Source organism: Mirounga leonina, unplaced genomic scaffold (assembly GCF_011800145.1).
Source record: "Mirounga leonina isolate KUSES-001 unplaced genomic scaffold, KU_Mleo_1.0 Mir_126, whole genome shotgun sequence".
Lineage (NCBI taxonomy): Eukaryota > Metazoa > Chordata > Mammalia > Carnivora > Phocidae > Mirounga > Mirounga leonina.
This window is the reverse complement of record NW_023270314.1, coordinates 23915841-23925173: the sequence shown is the minus strand read 5'-3', so window position 1 is coordinate 23925173 and position 9333 is coordinate 23915841. Positions and strand designations below refer to the sequence as shown.

The 9333-nt window shown below is 54.4% G+C and overlaps 1 long non-coding RNA gene across 1 annotated transcript; it reads right to left on the bottom strand.

The window, feature by feature from the left end:
- Positions 1 to 516: 516 nt before the first annotated feature.
- LOC118008766 lies at positions 517 to 4875 on the bottom strand. The gene is made up of 4 exons (XR_004678744.1): positions 4717 to 4875; positions 3944 to 4076; positions 1283 to 1431; positions 517 to 571 (listed from the first exon to the last, which is right to left on the bottom strand). It is a non-coding gene; the product is annotated as an uncharacterized LOC118008766 (long non-coding RNA).
- Between the last annotated feature and the right edge of the window lie 4458 nt (positions 4876 to 9333).

Below are 9333 nucleotides of genomic sequence, written 5' to 3'. Positions count from 1 at the left end.
GCAGCAGAGACAAGATATTGGAGGAATCAGAGAAAGAGGGGTCAGAAGGAAGCCAGGAGAAAAGGGGGGCATTGATAGAGGGTTGACCCTACCTAATCCCACCCATCCCAGGCCAGTGTGGACCCCTGAGCAGCCATATTGTGCTCCTGAGTCCAGGCCACGGTGTGGAAGGTTTGGGGGTCCTGACCATGGCTACCACAACCCTCCCTCCTTCACTTTTAGGAAGTACCTCTACCCTTTGGGGTTGACCCAACCCGACTCAAGCCTATTTTGTGGAGGTCTCCCTCAGCCACCACTCAGGTCGCCTACAACCTGGTGTCTTTCCCCCCTTCCCACTGGGAAGTTCTTACCACTGCCTGTTTCCGTTTGAGCTGCTCTCTCGGGAGGGCAGAACCTATGTCCAATATGCACCAAACGGGGGTCCCAGAACACCATGCAATGATCAACTCTTTGAAGACTAGTCAATGCCAGGGACGATAGTCAGTTCTCTCCCGCTCGCACGATGTCAGGCAAACAGACTTCAGATGGGGCGGCGGGGATCAGACTCAACATCAACCAGAACGGGCTGGTGCTGAGGGTGGGGAGATGGCAGGACGGGGCAGTTACATCCTCTGACAGTTAAGGGGGAGCCCCACGGGCCTGAGCCAGGTGCCGCCTGGCCTTGCGGCCACGCGTGGACAAGAGAGCCTTGGAGTCTTCCCCGCCGGTCCCTGCCCTCCATACCCCACGGCCAAAGCGGCCATCTGCTCCCACTCGCTCCCCTGTCGGCCGCTTTGATGCAGAGCTCGGTTATTTGCCGGGGGATTTATAGTAGGAGCCAGGACAGCAGCTAAATCCCCCAGCCACCGAGGTAAATCAGCGGCCGCGATGGGCCGGAACGAGGGAGCTGTCAGGCCGGGAGGCGGCACAGCAGGGCTGGAGAGGAAAACACTTGTCCCTGCTCCCTGGGGGCAGCAGCCGATAAATCCCCTCAGGCACCGATTAGGGCCCGCGGCCTGACCAGATCTCGAGGGCTGTCAGCGCTGCAGGCAGCGATTACAGGGTGCGCGGCGCCCGGCGTGGTGTCCAGCGGAAACGGGCGGCAGCCCAGGGGTGGGATGGGCACGAGAGCCTCGCAGAACACACGCGCTGGTGGCATCGGGTGGGAGGCCAAAGTCTGCCTTCCCAAGAGCTGGGGAAGCAGGGTCCCAGCCGAGGAGGGCAGGTTCTCTGGAGCCGAACGCCTGGGCTCCGATCCCGCTCTGCCACTTACGAACCGTGTGACTGTGGGCAAGTTACTTACTTCCCCGGGGCCTCAGTTTCCTCGCAGGTGAAATGCGGATGAAAGTAGGAGCTGCCTTGCAGTCCTCATGGTGAGGAGGCCTTGAGGTGACGTGGGCTGTTGGTGGTGCTGTGCATACAGTACACTCTTGAGGCTAGCTTAGATCTGGTCTGTGCAGAGAAAGGAGAAGGGGCCAAATGACCTTTGGAGGAATCCGGGGGTGCCAAGATGCTGTTTAAAGAAAGAGCGCTCTCCTGGGGCGCCTGGGTGGCTCAGCCGGGTAAGCGTCAGACTCTTGATTTTGGCTCAGGTTATGATCTCAGGGTCCTGGCATGGAGCCCCACTGTGGGCTCCGTGCTCCGCAGGGAGTCTGCTCGAGATTCTCTTCCTCTCCCGCTGCCCTTCCCACCCCCTCTCTTTTTCTGTAAAATAAATAAATAAATCTTTAAAGAAAGAGGGCTCTCTGAAGCTCACTGGGAGAGAAAGTGAGAACAGTCTCCCAGGGCCACTACTGATTCCTGTGGCTAAGAGCACAGCACCCCCCCCCTCCAGTCAGGTTTGCATTCAAGTTCCAACACTTATCACCTGTGAGACCTTCAGCAAGTTATTTAACTTCTCTGCGCCTGACTGTCCTCATCTGTAAAATGGGGATGATGATAATACCTCACAGGGCTATTGAGAGGATTGCACAATACATAAATTCATACACAAATTGCCTTGTCCGTAGTAAGTGCTCAGTACATTTTAGTCTTGTTATTACTATCATTTTAGCAAGTGAATGAGGGCCACGCAGTGAGACCTAAATCCAAGCAGTGAAGCTGACAGGGAGAGAAAGGAGGGGCGGCATGGGGTGAAGACTGCGGGTGGGGGCAGAGGGGTCAATACGGAGAAAGGGAGCCAGGATATGGAAGAGGAAGATAGAAGCAGGCAGGTAAGATGGGAGACTTGGAGGCAGAAAGAGAGAAAAGGGAATGACACAGAGATAAGGTTAACAGGAGAGCTGGGGGGGCGGGGGGACGGGGGTTGCAGGATGGGATCGGGAGGGACAATGAATGGAGCCTCAGAGCAGGAGTCAGGGAAGAGGGAGGGGGCAGAGGGGGCTGTAGGGAGTACTGAGGGGCAAGGGAAGTGAGAAGTGGCTAGGAGAGGCGGGAGAAGAGAGGAGACGAGAGTATTATAGGCTGGGAGACAAAGGAGGAAGAGCCCTACGTGGAAAAGCAGGGAGCCAGAGCTGGTGCGGCTAGTCACGCAAACATGATTCCAGGCGGCTCTGCAGCCCCCTCCCCACTTTCATTTTCAGCTTGGCTTCCCGCTGGCCCCCCTCCTGCATCCCTCCTGCCAGCCTCTACCTTCTCGCCCCAGGGCAGATGAGGCAGCAGGGAGGGTGTGGAGCTTGGATTCTGCTCACTGGGGGGTGAGAAGGAGAGGAAGGAAACTGTCCCCAAAGCAGAACAGAACCCAGGGGTCCTTCTAGCGGCTCCCCCTCATCAGCAGTGGAAAGAATTGCAAGAGTAGAATCATAATAATAGTAGCTAAAGCATTGGCACTTTGCAGTTTACAGTGTTTTACAAGCCCTGAGTCTCACAACAACCCTTGTGATGTAGGCAATATTGCCCCATTTATTATTATCATTATCATCAAGCAATTATATAATGCTTACTACCCGCTAAGCACTTCACCTGTGTTAACCCTCTGATTCCTGGCAACAGCCCTATTAGCCCCATTTTACAGATGACAAACTGAGGCCCAGATCCTATGTCCCTCCGCCTTTGCCTCACCTCTGATCTCTCCTCTTTGCTTGACCCTTTTTCTAATTCTCTCTTCTTCTCTTGTCCTCCCTCAATTCCCCTCTTCCGATCATGCTTCCTCACCAAATTTCAAATTGGATTTCTGCACACTCTCTAGGCATCCCCCACCCCTGCCCCGTGACCAGCTGGACCTGTTGTGACTGCATCTGATCAGCAGCCCCTTCGTCTGGGGACCTGCCATAGCAACCAAAAAGAAATCACACAGTGGCTGAAGTGAAATATGACAGTATCTTCAGAGATGCTCTTCCCCCACCCCCATTCCTGCCCAAAAGATCTGAGATGATCTACCATCTCAGACACAGATATAACAGAACATCAAAACACCCATGAAAGAGTAAGAAAGGAGAAACAAGGGGGGGGGTGGGGGTAAGAAAATGTTCTGGGAAAGGAAACCTAAAGATGGAGACTTACTTGCAGGGGAACCTAAATTTAGCCATCAGTGTCCTAACACAGAAAAATAAATGAAACCAGGTCATGGCCTAAAACCTCCTCGCCTACACCAGAAGTTCCTTCACATGTTCATCGATCGTGTATTGAGCACCTACTGGGTGCCGCGCTTCAACGACGTAATCGACACCAAGGACACAGACCTCTCTCATCACCCTACAAGGTGGAGGAGATTGGGCCTGTGATGTGCTAGGCACAGCTGCTCTAGAAGAGCTGGCGGGACTCAGCTGAAAGAGCTCGAGGGCAGTGGGGAATGTAAAGGTCAGAGGCCATGGGACCTAGGGAGAGGCAGGGCCACACGACATTGTCCTGGAGCTGAGAAACCAATAGAAGGCCCTGGGACAGGTTTCCTGCCCCCTTTCCAGCCCTCTTAGCCCTGAGTGGCCTGTTTGGGACAAAGTCCCTGCCTGCCCATCTATCTACCCACCTTCCACGTGATGCTGGCTGCTTCTGCTCGTTAGCACATCAGCATGGGGATCCAAAATAAATCAGATGAAAATAATATCCCACGCTCTCCCGGGGCAACAAAATCTGCCCTCTCTGTTGGTGTAATTTCCAGCCTGCGGGAGGAAAGAGCACAAATTAGAGAGTGACAGAGGAGAGGGACATACAGGGAGGAAAAATCTGGATCCCTGTTAAGGAAAACTCTAGATGTGCAGGGGTGGGGCTCCCTCCCACAATCACAAAAATGCTGCCCCTTCCCAAGCTGCCAGCAAAAAAGGGCCTGTAGCTATCTCTGCCTGTGGGAGAAATACACACATGTGAAACCTACAAGGTGGTTCTTAGGAAGGCTGACACCTGGCCTGGCCAGTGCTGGAGGTTCCTAAGCAGGAAGGCCCCCAGGCATATGGCACTGGTGACATGCCCAGGGGCACCCACTCCAGGCCTTGAAACACTCTGAGGGCGCTTGGAGTATTTGATGAGACAAGAGACTATAGCACATTCCTGGGCGAGTGGGTGGGTCCAAGCATTCACCAGCTGGACCAGCCATGCTGTTACCTGCTCAGCTGCCATGAAAAACTGACCTTATCTTTCCCTCCTTCTCCCTTTCCTAAAACAGTTTGTCCTCATCGGGGGCTCCTGCTTAAAAGAACCTGGAGTTAAGGCAGAAGTTTAGAAAACTTCCCACATCACAAAATTAGCTCATCCCCACAGTGGACCACCCTCAGCTCTTCCCAAACCCAGGCACCACCCTCTCACCTTCAAAGCCTTACTGAGCCTCCAGTGAGTGCAGACAAACAAGACGACACACAGAGATGGGTCCCTCGGTAGGCCAGGGAAACCAATAGAAGGCAAAGCCTTTCATGGAAGCACGTCTTCCAATACACACATCTCATGGAACTCCCTTCCATGGCTCCCTAATGCACACAGAATAAACCTGCATTCACATCAAAGTACTGATTCCTCAAATTGGCATTTAAAGACCCCCTTGGTGCAGACCCAGAAGAGGCCCTACAACTTCTCCTTCCTCCATCACTCACCCTCTCCCTGCTGCTGCTGGTCCCCCTATGGTTCAAGGAACCTGCCCTGAACCGACCTGCTTCCAGCCCTTTTGGCCTGGAGTGCCCTCTCCACCCTCTCCATCCTGGGGCTCCCAGTTGCTCATCACAGCTCTCCCCCATCTTCCTCCAAGGCCAAATTCAAATCAGCTTCTCTTGCTCATGCAAATTGTCTTCCTCGCCACTAGCTGGGCCTCCTGGCTCTTGTTCACTCGTGTGCCTGGTGCTGAGAGGCAGTCTGGGTAAGGTTTGTGGAATCGAACAAAAACTCCAAGCCTGTTCTCTGCCCAGCTTTCTTTTCTGTGACTCATGGGTTCTCAGAAGTAGGGAGAGAGTCAGGGACACGGAGGTGGCAGCTGTCTCCAGAGCCCCATTCCCCCAAGTCAGGGGTGGGGCCTCCAGGAGACAGAGGCTGTGCAAGAGATGCTGCAGGTGCCTCTGGGCTTCTGGAAACTGTTGGGATGCAGGCTTCTCAGAGGCTCTGGGGGCCATTAAACCAGTGGTGGTGGCCTTCCTTTCTTCCTTCGGCTCCTCTTTCACTATCTCTCAGTCTTTTCCAATCTTCATCATTCTCTTTTTCAATTTTAAGTGGGGTGTTCTTTCCATCTGAGAGACACCTCCCCTTAGAGACTTGTTACTCAAAATGTGATCTGAGAACCAGCAGCATCAGCATCCCTGGAAATGTGCTAGAAGTGCAAACTTTCAGGCCCCACCCTAGATCTGGTCAATCCAATTCTCCAGCTTAACAAGATCCCCAGATGGTTCATGCACACATTAAAGTTTGAACGCACTAGTTTAAAACACCAGAAAGGCCAGGCCAGGGGCCCTACAGGGAAGCTGAATGCTTAAGACATCAATTCAGTCATTCCTTTATCCTTTCAGTAAATATTTAATAAGCACCCACTGGGTGCAAGGTGCTGTGTTAGGCACTGGGGATAAAGTGGGGAGTGATTCACACCCAGGTGCCCAGGCTGGAGAGGATGAGACCAGTGTTTCCCCATCCGGCTGCTCCAGCCCCATTCTCTTGAGTGAGAGGGAGGCCTGGGTCAGGAACAGGAGAATCTCTCAAGAGCCTGAGGTTCCTGAGGGAGCCTTCTCATCCCCCAAAGAAAGAGAGCCAGTTGGTGAGACAGAAGGGAAGGAGCTATGAGAATGAGGGAGAATGGTGAATAGGACGAAACAGAGAGGATGGAAATGAGGAAAAGTGGGTCTAAGACAAACTCCTTGAATGCTCCCAGCTACTTCAGAGACACAGTGCCATCTTACTTCTTGACCTCTCCATTGAGTGCGCCTCCAGGACAGTACAACACCCCCCATCCCAGCAGCGGGCAGATGGCCTCCCACAACAGGGGTCCTCTTGAATGGAGGACAGCCCCAGCCCCTCTACCGCTCCACCCCAGGAGCTGAGAGGGGAGAAGAGAGGTCACACCGGGCAGAGGGACTGGTTTGAAGGGCACAGGACTAATAAGCAGCGCACAGACTTAGAAGACGGGGTGGGGGCTTCAGGTGAGAGACGGCTGTGCGGAGAATGTGCAGGGGGACAGGCAGGGGGGCCTGTCAGGGAGCTGTTGTGGTCAGCAGTGCAGGTGGGACAAAGAGTGTCCGGCTAGGACTGTTCAAGTAGAGATTGGGAGACATGGTCAGATGTGGGATATATTTGGTGAGAAGGCTGAGAGAACTTGCATATGGACAGAGTATGAGAGATGAGGGGAAGAGAGCTAAAGATGCCAGATCCTTAGGTGTGGGGCCTGAGCTACCTGGTGGTAGGGTAATCCATGGTGATCTGGGGACACTTCTGGAAGAAAGTGTTGGAGCAGGGGTTGGAGGGAAGGAAAGACCTAGGGCATAAAGTGGGGAAGAAGAGAGTCCAATTTGGGAAGTCATAAGGAATGAAGGTGAAGAGATGGGAAAATTAATCGGGGTCCTTAGTTCAAGCTTCTTGAAGACAAAACTTGCATCATCTGTTTCTCCTGGGGACCTCAGAGTCCTCTGTTGCTATTCTGCACAGACTGGGGATAATCAGGCACTCAGTAAACATTTGTTGCTTGTTGAGAAGTGGTCCAAAAGGCAGCACGTGCGGTGATATAGAGAGCTTTCAACTATGTCTCGGGAGCCCTGGCCACCTACTGACACAGGGACCTTAGACGAGACACTGTCTCTCAGGGCCTCAGTTTCTCTACCGGCAAAGCAGTAAAGGCAAACCAAGATCGAGTCCTTTCTCACCCCAATTCTCTTTCCCTGGCTCTGAGACCAGAATGCTGGGCTTCGGCAGCTCTCATCAGTCCTTGAGCAGGGGTGGCATGAGGTGGCCAGTCTGGTTGGTGTGTGGAGTTTGGAGGGGAATAAAGTCGAGACCCAGGGAGTGAGTTGGGACTATCTAGATACAGGCCAGTGAGGGGCTGCCTACCCCACCCCACCCATTCCCAAATCTTTCTTGCTGTGATGTCTCTGCATTTCGGGGGTATTTTTGTTTTGTTTTGTTTTGTTTTTGCAACTCCACAACTTCTAAATATTGAAATGCCTGGACTTAGTCACTGGATGTCCTCTATTTCCCATCTGCATTCACTCCTCAGGGCATCTCATTCAGTGTCACTGATGACTCCCAAATTTGTGTCTCCAGCCTGACCTTCCCTATTGAACTCCAGCCCTGGGTATCCATCTGCCCATCAGACACCCCTGCTCGGGATGCTTAGTAGGCATCTCAAACCTAACATATCCCACACTGACCCCCTCCCAAAGCCAGCTTCTCCTGAGGTTGTCTCCATGTCAGTTCATGGTGGTGACTCCATGGTTTTAGTCACTCAGGCCAAATCCCTGGTCTCACCCTGACTCCATTCTCTCTCTCACACCCCCCATCTGGCCCATCAGCAAATTCCTTGGCTCTCTCTGCAAAGTATAACCAGACTGTGACTAGTTGTCACCACTTCCACTGCCATGTCAGTGGTCCAGGCCACCATCATCTCTGACCTGGGGTGGCAGGAGGCCCCTAATAGGCCTCCCTGCTCCTCACTTGTTTGCTCAATCTAGTCTCAGCAGAGGAGTAAGAATTTTCTATAGAAATACAAGGTAAATCATGTCACTCCCCTGCTTAGTCCCCTCCAGTGTCTTCTCATCTTACTCAGCGTGAAAGCTGAGTCACAGGCCTCCCTGTGACTCACTGGTCCCTACGCGGTCTGGCTCCCCTTAGCTCTTGGACCCATCATCTAGTCTCTTTTCTTACTCTCTCTGCTCCGGCCGCATCAGCTTCATTGCTGTTCCTCCAACGTGCCACACATGCTCTCGTCAGGGCCTTCGCCCTTGCTGCTCCCTTTGTCAGGAATCCTCTTCCCCCAGAAATCTGCATGGGCACGTAGCATCTGGTAAATGGCAGCCTCCGTATGCTGAGAGGCCCAAGCCGGGATAAGAAAGAGAGCGGAGAGGGAGAGGAGACAACGGAGTCTGGTTCTGCACAAGAAACAAAATGGCTCTTCTTGCTTGCTCTGTCTCCCTCCTTAGAGGGGACTGGCCCTGCTCTGGTTCCTCAGGAAGGACCCCACTCTCCGGCCGACCCTCAGGAGAGCAGCAAACCTTGATGCCATCACCTCCCTCTGGTCCTCTGTGGACCCCCTGATGCCAAATGTGGCCATCCTCTCTGCCCCGCTCCTAAAGGGTGTAGGGAAGAATGGGTCTCGTCTGGTCATTCACTCCTGACTACTTATTTCCACCATCATCCAGTAGCGCCTGGGCCCATCAAGCCCACCACACGCCCCACTTCTTACCCTATGCTCCCTTTCCCTCCTCTGCCCCTTCTTGCTGCTCCCAGTCATCAACCCCCATCAGCACCCATGTGGAGGCAGGCTGAGGGGTGGAGGCTGGCCTGGTGAGGCCAGACAGGCCAGGCCACAGGCCTCTGAGTCGCGGGGAGGGCAAGTGAGCTGCAGGGGAAGGCTGTGGGAGTGGGAGGGCGCAGAGGCCACGGGGGCAAGGAAACCGAAGCTGTGAGGAGCTGGGGATCCCGACAGAAGCCGAGAGGGCGCCGGCCAGGAAAAGGGGGTCCCAGAGGCAGAAATGGGGAGACAAGCCAAAGGTGACAGATGGCCGGAGACAGGAGGTGCAACAGGGAGTCAGACACCCAGAGAGCGAGAGACAGACTGCGGGCGAGGCAGGGAGGGAGTCGAGTCGGCCCCGCCGAGAGAGCCGGGGAGACCGGGGCGGCCAGCCCGGGCGCGCGGGCGGCGGAGAGCAGGCAGACAAAGAGAGGCGCGCCGAGCCGAGGGCAGCCGCGGAGGGGAGCGGCGCGCACGGACCGGGCAGAGGGCCGCCGAGCCGGCCGGGGGGG